General features: G+C 42.5%; 1 protein-coding gene across 2 annotated transcripts in view; it reads right to left on the bottom strand.

Annotated features, from left to right (window-relative positions):
• The window catches only part of pacrg (PARK2 co-regulated), a 126339-nt gene that overhangs the window by 66379 nt on the left and 39217 nt on the right, over positions 1–20743 (bottom strand). The window lies entirely within an intron of this gene.

Genomic DNA, 20743 nt, shown 5'->3' with positions numbered 1-20743 from the left:
GTCCGTGAGGACAGCTGAAGACATAAGGAGACACTCTGTTGTCCACACACACCCACACCCGCGCACACCCACGCACGCACGCACGCACGCACGCACGCACGCACACACACACACACACACACACACACACACACACACACACACACACACACACACACACACACCACACACCACACACACACACACACACACACACACACACACACACACACACACACACACACACCCACACACACACACACACACACCACACACACACACACACACACACACACACACACACACACACACACACACACACACACACACACACACACACACACACACACACACACACACACCACACACCCACACACACACACACACAACACACACACACCCACACACACACACACACACACACACACAGGTCTGTGCTGAAATGTCAACCAGGCAGTGGTGCTTGGTGCTTTCAAGTCCCCAGCCTTCGCCTAGCCGCCGGTCAGAGCTGAGACTTCAAAGCAGGAAAGATCCCCCCCCCCCCACTCTCTGCTGTCAATTCTCCCCAACGCAACCCCCCCCCCCCCCCCCCACCTCCCGGGTAAACACAGAGAGTGGAAGGACAGAGAGAAACATTTTAGAGATGGCAAGATGGCAAAAGGGACTGAGAGAGCTCACACTGTTAGCGCAGAGAGACAGGGCTGATTGCTTTGAGGCAATTTTCGGGCAAACCTCGACCTTTCATTGCGCTTGGTCAAGATCATCATTATGAGTCAGGCGGGCTGGAGACGAGAACAAAAGCAAACATGAGCCCAGAGAGAAGGAGAGCAGAGGGATTGGAGAGGGTGAAGAGGGTGAAGAGAGGCGAGATGACACTAACGCACGGCATCGCTCGCTAGCCTACAGCAGTCAATGGAACACAGGGACAGATCACGGACATATATGTGAGGAGAATTTTCCAATGTGGCGAGGACATTGTCATTTTGTTTCAAAATATGGGTACAAAAACGATCTTACACACGTTGTTTGATTGTAGAATTGTTGACACTAATTAGCACTAGTATTTTAGTTCATCCATGTTCAATGCCGAGTATAAATAGCCTTCCATAATGACTCGTGATGATGAGATGATGATGATACATTATATTTTGTATGCCCTGAGGTGACACATTTCATCACAAACAGAAGGACACATCATAAAAACAATAAAAAACGTGTAAATGCTACACATACAGTGTTTCTTTAAAACTGTCAGTGGATCAGGTACCGCATTTAGGCACAGACACGATTCCAGCCCCTCGGTTGTGAACCTGGGATGAGGCAGTAATTACCTGGGAGCATTAATGTGCTGTTGTTTTGAGGATGCCTCTGAACTCTCTGCTGCTCTTAATCAAAATCACATAAACAAGCACTTAGGGACTGGCTGAAGATTCCAGTTAGCACTGAAAGAGTGGGGACAATTAGCTAACACCTTCACATACACAAAATCTTACATAGTGCGCGCACACACACACACACACATTACACACACACATTCCCAGGGAATGTTAATCAGCGGCTACACTGAGCGGTAACTCTTGCATCCGTTATCGATTGTCCGCCCAGGTTTGTTTGTCTTTGGGTGCCTGTGGGAATCCCCCTGGAGTCCGGGGAGTCAATGAGAGCCGAGCACAGAAAGACAGCCAAGTAGCAGCAATTAGCCCTGGGACACAGAGCTGCGTGTCTCCTCTGGTCAGCGCGGCAACAGCAGACACACAGCAACAGAAACAGACTAGGCTTAGAGCTAGAAGTCTGAGGAGAGCCTCTGCTCATTAAACAACAGCAGCAGCGGCCCCTGGCAGGCACAGGAGACCAGCAGCAACCAAAACAGCAGGTTGCCACTTTAAATACACGAGAGCTGGACATGATTGGTGTGCGGGGGAGTGTGTGTGATTTCATGTGTGGGTGGATGTGTATGAATTGCCACAGTTAATGTGTGTTCTCGGAAATGATAAGCTATCGGGCTAGTGTGGAAGATTCATTTGTGTTGGAAAAGCTAAAGGCAGAGTCACACACAGCGGCTATTCAGCGGGATAAGATACACAGCGTGAAAGCAACAGTGTGTATGTGTGTTTTTACTTGTGTCCTTTTGGTCTGCTCCTGAGGTGATTGCTATGGACTATATCGAAAGTGATTTGGAGCAACTAGTTGTACGATCCCAATGTAGAACTACGACTGTTGTTGATAACAACTTTTGTTTTCATTTCTCAAAGACTAGTTGTGTTATTATTTATTCTTTTTAAGGGGTGAATGGAGATCAAATGTCCATTAAGAAGATCATTTTGATGATTCAAATAACCAAATGAAGGCACACCCGCCTTTGATTGAGCTTTGTTAATGTATCTTTCTTTTCATAAATGATTAGTACAGTATATTCTGCTTGTCGATTTATACCAAGTTAGAGTTTGTATCTATATCTAATTCTGCCTGAGGTTTTTTTCTCACTGCATATTCATGTGATGTATGATAGTGTTACTAAGTTCCTGTTTTATTATTGAGTGTTTTATTATTTTACAGTTATTGAGTGCAGATGGAGGTATTCTACAACTCTGCATGCGACAAACACTTCATCACCTACCTCCCAACTATTTATACCTACCTCTCTCTAATTGACACAACGTACTCCATTTCAGAAGTATGTCATATTACTGAAGCTAAGCAAATCAGCAAGCACATTTCCCATCCAGTCATGGCCTGTAACCTTACTTAAAGCATGTCTTGAAGGTAAAGAACAGGCGGTATGGCAGCTGTGAGACACGGTGCTATTTTAATTGATGAAGCCATAATGACTTGACCTGGATTCAGCTTTCTGTAAACACAAGTACAGATTTCTGTTTATAGATGAGCTGCTGTCAATTACTCCAGCTTTGAGAGAACAGGCTTCTTATTGGACGGCTTACACTATGAGTCATTCAGTCACTATGGCCAAACGCACATCCATTAGTTCTACTGACAGATGAAGACAAAAAAAGGAATGCAGGTGTCACATATAATAGCCTTTAGAATGTGCGGCATGCATCCTAAAATATTCACACTCCGAAACGAGATATGTCTTAAAGGAATATACGTATGTGATGGTCATGTAGGAGGCAGGCATGAACCAACAAGCTCCAAAAATAACAAAACATACCCCAATGGAATTCCTATCGCTCATCACCTCGGTTTCCACTTCCTGGTACAACTTGGCATGTTGTTTCACGGAGAAAAACATGTCAGTTTCTAAAACCGTGTGTGATCAGCATGTTATAGACCTGTTCCGTTCTCTCCTGGAAAAATAAAAATGAAGACTATCTGTACATGTAGGGTAAGGCAGCATTCAGATTTGCTTGTCCCATCTACTGTAAGAATCTAGGATGGCCCTTAGCTGAATATTAATGTTGCAATATCATGTATTAAAAATGTTGTTGTTGGTGGAACAATAAGACTTAATTACAAACTGCAATCTTTGTTTTAATTTCCCTCCTGTAGGGACCAAGGCTGTTAAATGAAAGGTAAAGGAAGCACTCCAATTCAATAAGTAGCAGCTCCAATCACCGTGAACACGACACCGACTTTGTGGAAAGCAATAACCCGCTTATTAATCTCTCATTGGAATAGTTTGCTATAAAATGTCTCTTTTGGATGCACACACTGTCCACAAGGCCAGCCTCCAGCTCCATTAAGTGCAGCTGCAAACATCACAGTTTGGATTCTGATACAACTTGGCCAGAGAAAGGACCACGTGGATAAATAATGAGGTCCATGAAACATGCAAAAAGGACAGCCAGAGAAGTTACTCGGTTCCAGATTGAAGCCCTTTTTGGAAGTGAATTTAACCTTCAAAGTTGGATTGCTTTGAGAACAACAGCATAGCACTTTTTGATTATTTATTGCCGTTGTGTTAAGAAACGGTTGAAACCTTTGAAACTCATGTGGGGGTTGTGGATTTGGACCTAACCGTGACAAATACTGCTGGTTCCGTCCTCACTGTAGGTTGCTGTTAACTTGAGCTTCTGAAAACCACTAGCTCCTTTCTGCATTCAGATGTTAGCACATTTGGACATTTCCTCATTCATTAAATCAACACAGGAACAGCATGCGTCATGGACTTTATTGTGTTGTCCTTGGCAAACAAGCTTGGATGTAAATGTTGCTTTCTGTTGTCAAGTAAACTAAACCAAAAGACTGTTGTGGATTCCAGATGTAATGTATTAGTTTGCTGAGATGCTACATCTCCTGCACACAGATTTCAATTCACCCTTTTGTAAAAAGCTTTTGTGATATACCTCTTGAAAAATAGAAATGGTCATGAGCACGCCACTCACTGATACTGATATTTTTTCATTCTGATCCAACCCAGGTGCAAAGCACACCTCTGGCCGTACCATTTCTAAAAATGAGTCACAATGCTGCAGTCACTGTAAAAACGATAAAGAAAAAAGAAAAACGAGAAAAATAACGGGATATTTTGACTTTCTTGGAGGTCACAATAAGAGGAGCAAGCCTGGAATAGGCAAAAGATAAATGGGAAAAAGAGGAGTGAGTCACTCTCGCTATCTCCCCTGACAGCTGTTTCCATCTAACAAGCATGCAGGTATGCTCAATTCAAAGCACTAGTAGTAGAGTGCATGGTGTCAATTGAAATGATACCTAACACAAGCTGGATGAGACAATTTTGGGTCTTCAAAGAGAGTTCAAAACCAGGTAACAGAGTTATGAATGTTATGTGAACCTACCTCACGCACACACAGACAGACAGACACACACACACACACACACAAAGAATATTATTTAGGCACACCGTCGTGCCAGCTGTCCCAAAACGGTTTGTTGAGGATTAAAAGCAGGATGGTGTTATTCTAGTAATAAGAATTAGCCTGAGAAAATTGAAACAGTGACCCTGTTTAGAGAGTGTTCCTGTTGAGATTGTGCTTTTTAACGCTGTAGCCGAAGATTAAGAGAACCCTTGGCAGATGTTCCTTTCATAAATCTCACATGGCGAAATCTGAGTTCCACAAGTTTCCATAAATTAAGTTTCTTAAACATCTAATATCTAATATTTACAAATGCATTTGAAAGATGTACGACTTTTTAATTGTAAATATGTACTCTTTTTACCTACAGGTATAGGGACGTCATCAAAATGGATATAAAGTTTTTGTTTGTGAAGTCTCTTTGTTTACATAAGGTACAAATCATTAATTCAGTCTGCTCGTGTTTCCATTGAACAAAACGTAAAAGTATGTTTCCTATAAATCCTCAAACCAATGACTTTCCCAAATTCCATGAGCCCAGACGGTTTTTCCTCTACAAAATATAAACAGCTGCCCTTGTTTGAGCAAAATACTCTTAAAGTGAGTCCAACCCAGGTGTCGATGGTTGCAGTGATTGGAACAAGGTATCTGGAACCTGCTCCAGTTTTAAAGGTGACGCAACTAAATAAAGATCAGATCAGGAATCTGCTCACTGTGATCGCTGTGTGTGTTTGTGTGTGTGTGTACTCCAGCATGGGACCCTCTGTGATAGAAGTAGGGCAGAACAGTGAAGGGGAGCAGGAGGCGGAGGGATACGGGAAGTCATTAACATAAGTTAAAGGGGGGAAAAGTGATACAATGGGTTTCATATCTGGTTTCCCTTATCTCAGTGTCATGTGTTGGCCTGTGTGCAGTTAGCATCTGTCAGTGTGACAGTGTGGCCTTTCCAATGACCTAGCAATGGTCACAGCTCCCCAGCTACTGGTGTGATTGCGTGCGTGTCTTGTCTATTTAGGAGCCACGGCCTCTGCCCTTAGCTCCCAGTGATTACAGCTCAGCAGCCGAGCTTGACAACACACAGGCAGAGTGTAATCAAGTCAGAAGAGAGGGAGGTGTAATCAGCATTTCCACTCCAATCAGCCCCAAAATCACTGTCTCTAATCTGCAACCAGCCATTGATGGGTTTGATTGATAGGATGGATTTGTTATCTGGCTGTGGGGGTCTGCAGGGAGCAGAACAACAAGCAAGAGCAAGAGACACAGTCAGCTTATCAGCTATCGCTACATTTGTTACCGCTCCCCTCGTTGAGCGAGCTGAGCTTTTTCCTCACGGGCTACAACTGCAGCTCTCCCCTCATTTATCATACAGAAGAATTAAATGTGGACACTTCAAAGTACTTCCACACACAAGGGTCCCCGGGGGCATGTGTTTTCTCCCTGTTTAAAATGGAAAGGGCCAATCCATCACTGGTTGTTTGTGACGGAAAACAGAAACCACGGAGAGTATGTGTGTGTGTTTGATCGTGCGAGCTGGCATGTGTCTATACATGGATATAATTAATCACATATATGTGCGTTAGTCTGCATGTGTGTGATTTGTACATGTCAGATGCACGGGGAAGATAAAAGCACTGAATAATGCTTTTTCAGCAAACTAATTACGTGACTGTAACATCTCCTGCCTGCAGTTCTGATAAATCTTGCTCCTCTGCCTCACAATGTACTGAAAAATCCTCACAAATCCTCACACAAATATGCTCTTTCTCAATGAGCAGGTGATGAATGGGCTCCATTGATTTTGTTCATGAAGCCAAAACAATGGAGACCAAGACAAATGCTCCGTCTGTTTGAGATAACAAGGAGGCTGTGTGACATTCTGTATGAGCGTGAGACAAAACGGGATCCACAAAGTCAAAGAACAGACATTCAGCATATATGGTTAGATCTTTAACTTGTTTAAATAATTAGCTGGACATATTATTACTTTTTGAATAATTACAGTATTATTTGAATGTGTCCTATCCTAGGTCAAATGTATTTCTCTTACACGAAGAAAGGAGTTCACAAATCTTTTTTCACTTAACAACCAAAGAAATGAGATTTACAAAGTGATTATATGACGAGGCCAACTTATTCCACACTCATTTAACCCAGGCCGTGGTATAAAAGTTAAAGTTCTGATATAATAACGATTATTTGTTTACTTTATTAATAAATGTATGTGTTAGCAGAGGCTCTCTATCTCCACACACTATTTATTGTTATGCATGAAAGCCTCAATTAGGCAGAGCATATCTCAGAACAGTTCATTTGTACAACATGTGAAAAAGCTAAATATCTAAGATAAAGACCTCCAGATCAGTTACTAAAAGGACCTTCAGATGACATTATTGTGTCAGCTGCTTGATATTAAAATATGTACATTGCAAGACAATTGTGCAAACTCCATCTGCTTCAGAAAACAGTGGACAGCCATTAAATAGACTTTGAGATGAAACTGTGTGTTCAACAAAATGATCTCTTGCATCAGATGGTATGTTTGCCTAAACCTAAGATCCCAACTCTGCTGAGGCACCTTGATTAACCGTGGTGGCCAGCAGGAATTCAGTGAGAGGCCATTTCTAAATGAAAAGATATCGCAGAGAGAGCATTTCAACATTTTTATTCAACAAGCGAACCTGAGTCTGAGCGTGTGTCAAGTGATCTGAGCCAGTAATGCCCACCCTGAACAGGAAGAAGCACAGAGAATCAGCAGCATCAGTAGCAGCAGCAGCAGCCGCAGCAGAGGTAGAGGCAGAGGCAAAGGGTGTCTGTCAAGGCTCTGTCCAGCTCCTAATGGGATGTTCTTGTTGTTGCCAGCGGATAACTCTCATCCTGTGTTCTGGACTACAGATCAAAGGGGGCTTGGCCTCCACAGAGCTACCAGGGCTGCACGGATGGAGAGGACACGAGCAGAGAGTGGAGTAGGAAGGGTGAGTAAAGGGTCAAATAGAAAAGCTTGAGAGCAAACAGGTAAGAAAGAAAGCAAGTAAGAGACAAAGAAAGATGAGTAATCCAGTCTATTGTCACACTTTAAGGCAAATGAAAGCCCATTCATCTATTTGCCATCTTTTCCATCCTTTACCATTAAGGATGGAAAAGAAGAAAAAAAAAAGGGGTAAAAAGAGTGGAGCACAAAAGATAAAAGCAAACTATAAAAGTCAACTGGGACAGTGGTGTTTCTAAAACTGAGAGATTACAATAGGTGTGAGCAGTAACACAACATTGAGACTGTGCAATGTTTTGTTTTGTTGTTTTTTATGCTGCCGCAACGCAAAAATGTCCCAATTTGGGATCAATAAAGTACCTCTTATCTTATCTTGAGACCGTGCAAGATGGTGATAGAACATGTTTAACCAGAAGGATCAACAGTCCTGCTTTGTGAAAAGACAAGTCAGACAAGAGAGATGACTCTAACGTGTTCTGGTTACCTGGTGGGGCAATAAATCCAAAGCTTCACCTCCAAAAGTGTCCCTTCTTGTAGTGCATGAGCACATGGTCGAACACTGGCCCTCTCCTAATCTCGACAAACAGAGATCGGCAAGTTACGTAGTATATGTGGGCAACTGAACAAGTGTTGGTATTTGGTTTCTGTTTGTAGTTGAAGTAGTATTGACCAATCCTGTTTGAGTGGGCTTCGATTGCATGCAGGTTAAGGAGAGGTGGAATCAGCTATCGTCTGATTTAGCTGCAGTGATATGCAGGTATCTGTTTATAGAGATGAACCTTTCTACAGTAACCTCCAACTGCATTTTCAAAACTCACGTTGCTCCTCTGACTATATCCTTCATCCAGATATCTGCTTGTTACACACAAATCGCTGAAATACTGGCCATTGCCCCCAGAGGCTGAATCGTGGTCGCTGTGGAAGCCGGCTTTGGCCCTCTCTGCTGAGGGTCAGTAGGGGTGTATGGGGCAAGACTCCTTGTCAGGTGATGTGGAATCAACCTTTTGAGTTAAGAGTGGCAGCCAGCTTAGAGGCTGATGGCCCAGAGATAAGCAAATGGCTTTGTGCGATGAATATCAAGAGCCAAAAAGGGAAGGTGAAGGGAGGCACACACACACACACACACACACACACACACACACACACACACACACACACACACACACACACACACACACAGTAGAGCTTCATCATCCACCTGCAGGGAGAAAGATGTCTTTCCTCTGGGTTGATGATAGGATCTTCAGTCCCATGGCTCAACACTTTCACTCCAGGCCTTTGACAAAGAGACTGAATCTAAAGGAACGGATTGTTTCAGAGGAACTGACTAATGTTCTCTACACACAGTGCCTTATGAGTGGGATGAAAGCTAGATTTGGAAATGTCACAGAAAATGGAGTGCAGCATGGTTCAGAGAGTGAGAGTGTGCACGCACGCACGCACGCACGCACGCACGCACGCACGCACGCACGCACGCACGCACGCACGCACGCACGCACGCACGCACGCACGCACGCACGCACGCACGCACGCACGCACGCACGCACGCACGCACGCACGCACACACACACACACACACACACACACACACACACACACACACACACACACACACACACACACACACACACACACACACACACACACACACACACACACACACACACACACACACACACACACACACACACACACACACACACACACACACACACACACACACACACACACACACACACACACACACACACACACACACACACACACACACACACACACACACACACACACACACACACACAGGTCTTCTACGCCTGGTTGACTGGTGGTACCAATATTATTTACATATAAAGCTGCAATGGATTAATTATGCCAACAATGTACAATATGACAGACAGAAATACTGCAACAACTACTGAAAGATCAATATTTCAGTAAAGCATGATCTTTAGATATTTAGAAATAAATGCAAAGCAATACACAGCTCTACTAAAAAGACTGTTTTCTTTATGGCATCCAAACTGAAATGAAAAGATAACCAGGATTGAGGTTTCCTCCAAGTTTACTTGAAACAAGAAGCACAATCTGAATGCAGAGGGAGATACCAGAAGCCTAAGAACTCAATAGAACAATACACATACCTTTGTGCAGCGAGCACACTTAACAACAGGTATTTGGGACTGTAATGTATACAGGAGAAGGTAAGAAAAGTCACTTGAATATACACAACAAAACCACTGATACTCTACAAAAATAAATCCCATCCAAATGAGGCATAAGAAAAGGTTTGGTGATGGCAAGACAGGCCAAGTTTAAGATAATTTAGTGTTATATTTAATGGTATCTGGAGATAATTTAAAGCATAGTAGAGCAACAGCAGTAGTATACCTAACCTGTAAAAATCAAGCAGCGAAGCAAATGTTTGTGGACCAACGTCATTTGACCTTGCAAAACAAGAAGTATTATTTGACTTTGTTTTCATAAATAAATCCCACATTCTGAATCCACCAGTTGGAGTCACGGTGGAGGATTCCTTACAGCAGGTGGTGTGTGACATTACAATGGATGGAGAGAATATACAGAGTATATGTACTTGGGAGGACAAAAGCCTTTCTTCCATCTAATGTTGTTTGCCCGGATGTTAGAAAAATAGCTGGTGCCCAAAGATGGTCTACAGGGATTATTCTGGTTCATTCTAGTGTGTGAGTGCAGGGACACCCACACACACACGGCCGTGCACACACACCTACAAATCTACTTTTGGTTTCGGAAGGCGGGGAGAGTGAGGGGAGCAGAAAACAGTGCAGTGAAGCAGATGTAATTACAAAAGGCAATACAAGCCGTGTGTCTCCAAGTCTCTCTGACCCACATGGAGGAAGTAAGTCAGAGCTTATCAGCGTGCCACAGAATGGGGAAATCTTCCAGCAGAGGTGGCAAGTGCTCCCTGCTCCTTTCTGATGTGACACGCTGGGAAGATGATGGTGGTGGTGGAGCTGGTTGTTAGGCTCTAAGTGAAGACGACAGCAAATAAGGAAATAGTCCCTCATTCATCCATGGTAGCAGGCAATCTGTGGTTGGCACCCGGAGGAGAGATTTGAGGCAGATAACGGCACTATTCCAGTCGTCATGTCAGGGTGTTCAAACTACATTTTGAATCAGCCCTCAGCAAATTCAAGAAGTATAATGAAATATGGACCACACATGTGGACCAAAACTTGTGCTTGTCTTGTATTGTATTGTACTTATATATATGTAAACATATATTACACAGTAGTATTCATGTGTTAATAAGCCCATTTTTCAAATTCAGTCAATTCAAGTTGAAAACCATTTCTAACAAATCTAAATTGATAAGAAAAAAGCCCAATAACTTATTTGTATAACAAGCTTGAAATATGCCCTTCCTTTTTCCTCCTATTATAAGCAATCTGAGGCTTCTGTTTTAAGGAATGAGCTGCCAACAAAATAAATGAAATCCTATGGAGAACTGTGATCAAATCAAATCAAGTTTTATTTATAAAGCACATTTAAAAACGATTTTTGGTCGAGCCAAAGTGCTGTACATGTAATAAAAGCACACTACAATAACAGAAGAAAAATGTTTTTTCATAAAGCATATTCAAGTAACAAGCATCATGTATCTACATTGGATTGATTTTGCTAACTTATAACTTAACTTATGAGGCAATATGACTCACCTCTGTATGTGGCCCTCGGTGAAAAAAGGTTTAGACACCCCTGGCATGTCATGCACAACGAAAATATTGAGAATGAAGTAAATGAAATGTTGCTTGTTGTGACTATCGGTCATATGGTAAATAAACGATAAACTGTTTACCATGGTGTATTACTTTGTTACAAGCCATGCCAACAACAGAGCAGTTATTGCGGCTTGTCTTTGCTGCTGTTCCGCTCCTGTCGTCGGTGTGAACGATGTGTGGAGATATTGTTTTTAAAGGATATCCTGTGGAGAGGTTTGACAGGCATTGTCAGATGACAAAGTGAACAGCTCGGAGATGAAGATGGGTATGCTTCTGACAGGTTTATTGCAAACACTGAAGGTGCAAACTGCTTGGCCTTGGTGCATTATATGCAAGAGACACATGCATGCACATAAATACATAAATTGCCTCAAAGACTAGTGATGGCTCTGGGATCAAAAGGAGAGATGGTAGCATATGAGAAATGTATGTATGTACCATTATCAATTTCTATCTGACTGAGTATGCTGCTCAACTCCATTTACAGGTCAGACTATCACCCCACGCTGCTGACACGCAGACTAAAACCCTGTTGCTGTTAACAGTGAGTTCAAGTTGCTAATGCTCCCCTACAGACTGTCCAGTATTAACAGCACCCAATTTCCTAATTTAGCTTTCTGATTCTCTGTGTTCACTGAAATGTGCAATTCTTTAGAATTGTTTATTTTTACTGTTTTAATTTCTACTTATGTGCAATGCCTTGTTTTTGATGCTGCTGCAACACAAACATTTCTCAATTTGGGATCAATAAAACATCTTATCTTTCTTATGTGTTTTTTCATATTTTTGGTAACAATAAGATACAATCTTTCTTACTATGCACAAGTAGCTATTGTACAGTACATATGTTTCTACTTGACGTATGTGCTAGCATTGGCTGATTTGTGTATAGTACCAAGGTGCAGTAAATGCCTGGTCAAGAAAGAATTTGCGTTTGTTTTGTGTGTGTATGATTACTCTCAACCTCAGTGGTTACACATGGACTCATGGGTAATGGACATTGTCAAATGCAGCCCAACAGGTCCCACATTCACTTTCAGCTGGCTCCAAACCCTAGTAATAAATAGGACTGAGTAGTGAGAAAACAAGCAAACAACGTCCTCACAGCACATTGTGCCTTCAGGATGCAGTCCCCATTACCTCTGCTGATTCACCGGAGGTAATCACCAATATGGCTCTGGAGAAATCGCAAGGATAAGGAAAGGGGGGGGAAGTCGGTTAAACAGAAAGAATGGGGCTACATGGAGGGGCCTTTGAATGAAATATGGCCTATATTATTTCTTTCTGCTCTCAAGACAGGGCCGTCTGTCATGGCCAGGAAGGGGCCAGAGAAAGTGGGCTAAGTGGCCGAGCCATTTCTTGTGCCTTTCCAAGTGGCTGAATAGATATTAGGATTTTACAGGCTATTACACATGATAATTGCACAGCATATTGAATTTTGAGCAATTTTCACACACTGACTATAGCTCCCTCTTTTCTATAAATAAACATTTTGCAGTATGTAAAGTATCCATCACACCGGCTACAATTTAAAGGTTGTATATGACACACAATCAGTACCCATGGCATTTGTGTAAATTCAATAACAGCACTCTACTAATTGCATGGCTTAAACCCAGCTCTAGCCCTTTAGATATTCATCTAAGCCAATTAAGTGAGAGGCGCGTTCGGGATGGGTTATAATCCTTGCTTGAATGTTAGAGTGCACATTCAAGAGCAATGTCAGAGGAGGACCCGGTCCACTCTAAAACAGCAGCATGGCTTGCTTACAATTTATTCACCCAATGCTCTTCTGCAAAACAAACAAGACAATGCAGTTTCCGACAGGGTTTGTAACAAAGACTAACTAAACTATCGATAACTGGAAATAGATCATTAAGAGACTGTCAGCCTGGGTTTACCACATGACATGTAAGTGTATGTAGTGCTTTTGCTTTAGTTTACTTCAGCAGCAACAACAATATAAATGCAAAAAAAATACCAAATGTTCAGTCTGGATGCTATTATAAAAATAAAGCCTCTGCTTTTTAATAGAGGTTTCACGATTGCCGTTAACTACGTGAAAAAAAGAAGAAAAAATGTAATCAGTGAATGTGGTGCTGAAGAAGAATAAGAAATGTAGAGAAGCACATCCACAGACATAGGCTTTTAAATACTTTCTGATTCATCTGCAACATTTGCCGTTATAAAGATACCGTTTCCTCTTGTTGCTCGGCAGAGTGACTCGAGTTGTCTGTCAAAAGCTCGTACAGTACAAGTCTGACATGTAAGAGTATTTGATCACCACCTGCCCAATCCTGCACTGTGTCTCAGCTCAGTTGTGATAAAGAGCAGCGAGAGAAGACAGATTATGAAACGCTGATGGAGTACCCTCAGCTCTACCATTCATCAACATAATTAACCATAATCAGCGCCATCCGCAGAGAGGAGGGAGAGGAGGATGATGGAGGGGAAAAAAGACTGTCAGTAAAATGATGTTCTGAGGGTGGCAGAACTGCGAAACTGGTGTGAAAAAAAAAGTTATTGTTGAATATATGATTCCTTTTACTGCAGTTTTGCTGTTATGGGGACGTAAGATGCCAAACACACACCGGTCCATCTGTTATCAATGCATTACCATTCATTATTCACTAATGCTGAAGGTCTGCCTTGGCTCTGTAGTCTCATCATGAACTGAACAATAAAGTGCCTGCAGTGCACCTTCACAATAAAGCACTTATGACAAACAGAATGTTACACTGTATATGTTAAGGAGGTGAGTCTAAAGCTGAGAAATGTGTGCTATTGCTTACACTGTTTGAATAATACCACACAAACACACTGAAGGCTTGTCAAGTCTTGCCTCCATCATTTGTCTATATCTCATCTTGCATCATTTGAATAACTCATCGAGGTCAGGAGACATGCTGACAGATCCCCAGTCAGCTCACGCCCCCGTCTCCAGCCAAGTTCCTATTACACATGCTGATCTGTTCGTCTTCATCCATTATTAAACCGCCAAATGCAGCCGGGGCCATGTAGGCCACTTTAAGGAAGTTTAAAAATTAAATACTTCAAGATTCTTAGTCATTTGGACGACGACCTGAAAGCAGAAAGGTGACGACTGAACACAATCTCAGAGAAATGTACAGCTAATACAGTGGAGACTGCATTAAAAGGTGTGATGTGTGCTACCTAGCATGCTTCAGGTTCCGGGGCTAGCCAGTTAGCGTGCTCATTTCAGCAGATACCTCTACATAGACGTATTTGACATAACATTAACACTGTTACCACCTCAAATTATGTTCATTTATTGAATGTTTTAAACAAAAAGTCTAGACATATTTTACACATTGCCCCTCAAAAGGCAAAACATATTAGGCAGCTTCAAATAGGGCTGGTGGTTGCTCATAGGAATATAGATTTATTGAAAACTGTCTAGTTCCAAAGCAATCTATTTTGTAATGATGTTTAAAATCTTTATTTCAACTATGTTAAGTTGCATAGAGAAACCATGAATAGAAACTGACTCAGATTTTCTCTGTAGACAATATTTGTATTCTAACTACATTTTCAAAATTGATTAAAATCCAGAGTTCCTGAGAGTCTTGCTGGGTTTTGCTTTTTTTTAAGGGTTGCGTGAGTAAAGTTCTTCCGTGGCCCTTTTTAATTATCTCTCTATGTGTATCAATGGAGCGGTTTGAGTGATACGTGGTTCACAAGCGAGCCTGCCAGAAGCCAATCCCCTATGACCCTGACCTTTTCAGGAACTAATAGAATTACAGCACACTGAATGCCAATTAAATAAACACATACATGGAAAAAGCACAGGAGTGTAATTGCCATAAAACCCCTTAAGGTAAACACATGTTCCCGCAGTCGGCAGCCTCCGTGAGATATAGGGTGATGAAGGAAGGGAGGAGGAGTGTGTCTGTGCGTGCAGGCATTGAGGTACAGAGAAGAAAAGCCGGGGAGGGGGGGGGGGGGGGGGGGGGGGGGGGGGGGGGGGGGGGAGTCAAACAGGCAAGGCAGGCTGGTCTGTGAACGTGTTGTTAATTTAGCCCTGTTTTAATTAGCTCCTCTGACAGAGCGCGGCAGAGCAGAGGGGGCTCGCGGGGAGCCCTTAAGATGGGGGCAGACTGGCAGGCTGAAAGAGGCCACCAGATTGGCATGCGTAACAACTGCCTGTCAGACCAACAGCTGGGCACACACAGCACACACCTCTGTTCTAACCGCCCAAAGGTACAAATTAATTCTGCAACTGGCCCGACAACACACACACACACACACACACACACACACGCATGCCACTTTATCAACTTCTTTTCTTTTTTTGTTTTATATTTTTTTATTCCTCCAGTGTCCTCAGTCTGGCTTTAATTAAATCATGGTTTTATTTATTTTTTTACTCTCCACTTAACAATGCAAAGACAAAACTTGACAGTTGCTTATTATAATACTCCTGACTCACTCTCTAAGGAAACATCACTGTTTACAGAGTTCACACTTGAGCTGCGTTGAAAGCTGGGTGGGTGTCTGCCTTGTGTCTATGCGGCCAGCTGATATAAAGGAATTTGACTATTTCATGTTTCAGTTTTTTTAAGAAAAAACAGAAAGGAAACAATCCCATCTGAGCAGCAAACAGTGCGTGAATGAGCAAATATCAGCCTTAGTTTCCTCAGAGGATTTATGACATGGTGTCTTATTATCTGCGGGTGGGATTACTGCCATACGATCCCCTCCGAAATAAAGAGGTTCCACACCACATCAAGCCCAAAGTGTTTTCAGAGCTGTGACACACTCCCTTTGAGCACACATTTTAAGGATGGCTACACTCCTCCTCTTCAGTTGACAATGACGAGACAGTCACCATTAGGCCCTCACTTATTTTGTGTTTTGCCAATCCAAAGGTCAAGAGGCCATGACCATTTTTCCTTATTGACACCACTATGATGAGCCCTCCACTTGAAATGGATATGAATTGGTTGGATAGCACCCGAGTAATGTGGCGAAGCTCTCCAGTGAAGATAGATGAAGCTACCTGCAGATGGAGATAGGGCACGGTCAGGGGACATGAGGCAAAGGGGTCTCCTACTTGACTTTGAAGACAGAGAGAAGATGGAGCGCTTGAGATGAAGGAGTCTGATTAACATATTCTGGAGTAGAGAAAGCCCCTATCTACCAGTCAGACGGCGTCAGGGGAAATATGCAGCAGTTAATAGGAGCCAGCATGTTTATTGTCCTGTTAATTAGCAGGGATGTGGTTAGGCCTGTAAAGATACGCAGTCTGTGAATTCAGGGAGGATGCAGGAACAAGTCAACAAAGAACTATAGCGGCACACAAGCTTCTCTGCTTAAACAATGATGACGCATATCGTTGGTCATCGCCTTCAACAACTCTCCAGCGAGCGGTTGGAAGTTTCCTCTCCATCATCGGTGAGTAATGGCAAGGTCTGAGCCACATTTCACCAAGCCTTAGGATAGGTAAGTCACTTGTCTGCCATTTAAGTTGTTTGATCTGCTAACTTTGATCATACAGAAGAAATAGAGTGATTTTCTTCACAGGTTCCTTTCTTATACTTCGTTTCATACCAGAATGACTTCATCAAAGAAATTCTATAGCACATTCATGGTACATTTGAAATAGGTATATGTGTTGCTGGTCTAAGAAATACCTCCCACTCAGTACCTTTTGCAGTTTTAAAATTTAAAAAAATCCCTTTATCAATGAAATATTGTCTAGAGTAGGGTTTGGCGATTTGACAAAAATATCACTATTAGCAATCAGCCGGATAAATGAGCGGTTGTTGTTTTTTTGGTACATCTTTGTCAATTGATTCTGCTAATTTGATGTTCTGCCCCTGAAGAGCGAGTTAAACCCCCACACACACACACAATTATCAGTGTAATATTATCCACAATCACCGTATCTTACCACATCGCCCAACGCTGACACAGCCTATTTCAAGTCCCTTTAACACCAACCCCCAGAACCCACCTTTTGGTATTATATCTGATCACTAGAGGAAGAGAGGGTTCTGAAGTGAAGCCCTTGGGCTAGAAAAAACCCTACAGTCATTTCCATAATTCATATTTCAGCCAGCTTCCAGTAATGTAAGACACCAAAATAGAAATAATGGATTTCCTGGTCTTTCGCTTTTACTCGTCACCTCCCGTACAGCACCTGCAGACCATCCACCTACGCACGGACTAAAACACAGACACACACACTCACCCCCCCAACACACACACTGCTCTGGCCCAGACCAGCAGTATCAGAAGACAGTGCTAGCTCCAGGCCTCTAATTGGCCTCGTTTCTCCTCCTCTTGTCTCTCTCTTTGTGCTCATGAAAGCACTGGCTAGTCTGTCTAATACATTTTTTTTTCAAAAGGGTGGACAGACTGTAGCCTGCACTTATCCAAATACAATAAAAACTCTTCAAATGAAACCAAAGAGAAATGACAAGGCCGTGGTCTTGAACCGTGTGTGTGTGTGTGTGTGTGTGTGTGTGTGTGTGTGTGTGTGTGTGTGTGTGTGTGTGTGTGTGTGTGTGTGTGTGTGTGTGTGTGTGTGACTGACAGAATGGGGATGAGATGGAGAGCAGAGGCAGACAGCGAGTGTGTGCTGGCTGCAAACTGTGAGGCATGAAGGACGCTCACAGAAAGATCCGTGGCGGGCGTCTCACGGACACACAGAGCGGGCTGTGAGTGTGACAGGGCCACAGGAAGGAGCAGAGGCTCTTCAAAGTAGATTGTGGCATGCATCACTTAGAGCCAGCGCCTCCCACCCACTGTCCTGTTCGGCCAATCAATGAGCCTATTGTTGTGATCTATGTGACCGGAGGTTTATGGGTGTCTGTGTGCCGCAGTGTCTGGCTACCACCGCTCTGAAACTGTTACTGTTGATTATAAAAGACTGCTGCCGCACACTCTCGCTCTGCCTCCCTCTCCCTTTATTCTTCCATCCACTGCAGAGCCAATTTGCTAATGGATGCAGCAACCTTGTGATTTATTGTTGTCAAAGATACGCTTCAAGTAAAACGCACTAAATGATTTAAGTTTGCAGGCACAATTTACATTTGAAAGCCAGCCCACTCTGGAGAGCGCCACACATCAAATATGCAAAGTTGATTATGTGGAGCATCTATTTAGTGGTTCTAAATCATTGTTCTAGCCCTCTCAGTGATATTAAACTTGGTTATGGATTGTCTGAGGTTTATGTCTATTCTTGGACTCAGTTGCTGAGATGGAAATTAAAAGAGCAACAGGGAAGACAACACTGCAACATAACCCAAAGTCTCCACTGTTTGGCAACTCTGGTATTAAATCTGGCTAAAGGTTCGGGTTATGTCACTGAATAAAACTGGACATTTCCACTTGACTGTTACAGCCAATACAAGATTGTATTTCCTGTCTGTAGTCAGTGTGCACACCAGACAGAGGGTCAGTTATCTCTCCACTTATTTGTACAGGCATGCCAGATCTATAACTATGTCGATCTCTGGGACCCTTTTTAACCCATGTCAGCACAGACTTATTACAGAGACATCCATGTAGAAATGTTTGAGAACTCCCCAGGGGGTCTGACGGCAGCTGAAACCAGCTGTGGATCCTACAGCTAAGTGGCCCTCTCCAAAAACTAAAAAGGACAGTCTGTGGCTGCAGAATCACAATATCTCTCTCACTATGTTTCACACATTTTCTTTAAATCCCCCCTGTCCCTCCTCTCCACACAAATCATGTCAATCAGGCGGAGGGGACCACAGCAGAGAGATGCTTCTACATATAGGAGGTAAGAAAATGTGGGTCCAGTTTAAAATATGTTCCTCAAACAGGTAAGAGCAGGCTTTCAGGGAATCACTGCAAAGCTCAAGGAAAACCAAAAGGAAGGAAATTAGAAGAATGAAATCCAAGAGTTTTGTTTTATTAAAAGATGTTCAAGAACTTGCCTATATCATGACGTGGCTCCAAATTCAAAAATATGTAATAATTACAATGGCAAAACATAGCACATAGCGCTCATGGGGCCCACTAAATGACTTTGGTCTTCCATACTTTGTCTGGGCAATAAAAAGTGTCGGAAAAAAACAAGAAAGTTGCAGAAATCATTGTGTCAGTGTTGTTGGAAAAGCCTGATAAGATGTTTTATAACACCCTCTCAGAAGTCTCATTAAGGTGGTAACTCCCCAGACTGCTGGAGAAAATGTGGAAATTCAAATGCAAATCATTATCATGTTTTCTCGGACTGCCCTGTTATTGCGGTAATTTGGAGAGAGATACATAACGCCATTACAAGATATTTTCAAATGTCATGTGCCCATGGAGAATAAGACTTTGTTTTTTGGACTCATACCTCAAGAATGGACTAAAAAAGACAAATATTTATTAAATCTGTTGCTGGTGGCGAGTTAAAAAGCTCTTACAAGGAAGTGGTTATCACCAGATAGACCAACTTTAAACACATGGATGGATATTACAATGGACATTTACAAAATGGAGAGGATAACATCATCTGTCAATCACAAACTGGAACTATTTGTGTCACGATGGAGAAAGTGGACTGATTTTATAAAACCTCATTGGCCAGATTTTATTTTTACAAACGTATGATTTTACTGTGAAGTCCTGATCACTCCCTAATGTTCGTACTTTTTACTGTTTTTATTTTATCTTTGTGTAAAAAAAGAAAAAGGCATTTCGGACAGACAAACTTAAGATGTACAATTACTATGTCTTGGAAAAACACTGTGTAATTGTTTGCTGCCAAATGTCAATACAAAATATATTAAAAAAAAAAGAAATCATTGTGTCAAATCTACAAACAGGAAAAGTTAACATCAATCGTCTAAACTACAGAACATTTAACCTTAAACTGTTTTAAGTTGCATCACATATAGTAGGAAAATAAGGTTGATAGAATCTATAGAAATAGGTCGCAGCAGACCGAGCCAGATGCTTACTAAGCCATAAAAAGCCACAACATCAAACGATAGCAGGAACATCTGATATTAACAAAAAAAGATGAATTCTGATTATTTCGATACAACGGTATTGTTTTACCCTCTGAGCCACAAGTGAGTGCTGCCAGTACTGGGCTCACTCGGAGACTGTGAAGGCCGTGTACATCCCCACGACAAGCCCTCAGGCACTGCCTTGGGGTCTTCCAACCAGCCTGCTCCGTGACACAACTGGACACACATACTCAATACAGGATTCCATAACTGACTCAGACATGCTGCGACACCCCAGGGGGGGTCACAGCTCTG

Source organism: Trematomus bernacchii, unplaced genomic scaffold, assembly GCF_902827165.1.
Source record: "Trematomus bernacchii unplaced genomic scaffold, fTreBer1.1, whole genome shotgun sequence".
NCBI classification, from domain to species: domain Eukaryota; kingdom Metazoa; phylum Chordata; class Actinopteri; order Perciformes; family Nototheniidae; genus Trematomus; species Trematomus bernacchii.
Note: the sequence above shows the minus strand (reverse complement) of the source record. Positions and strands in the feature narration are given on the sequence as shown.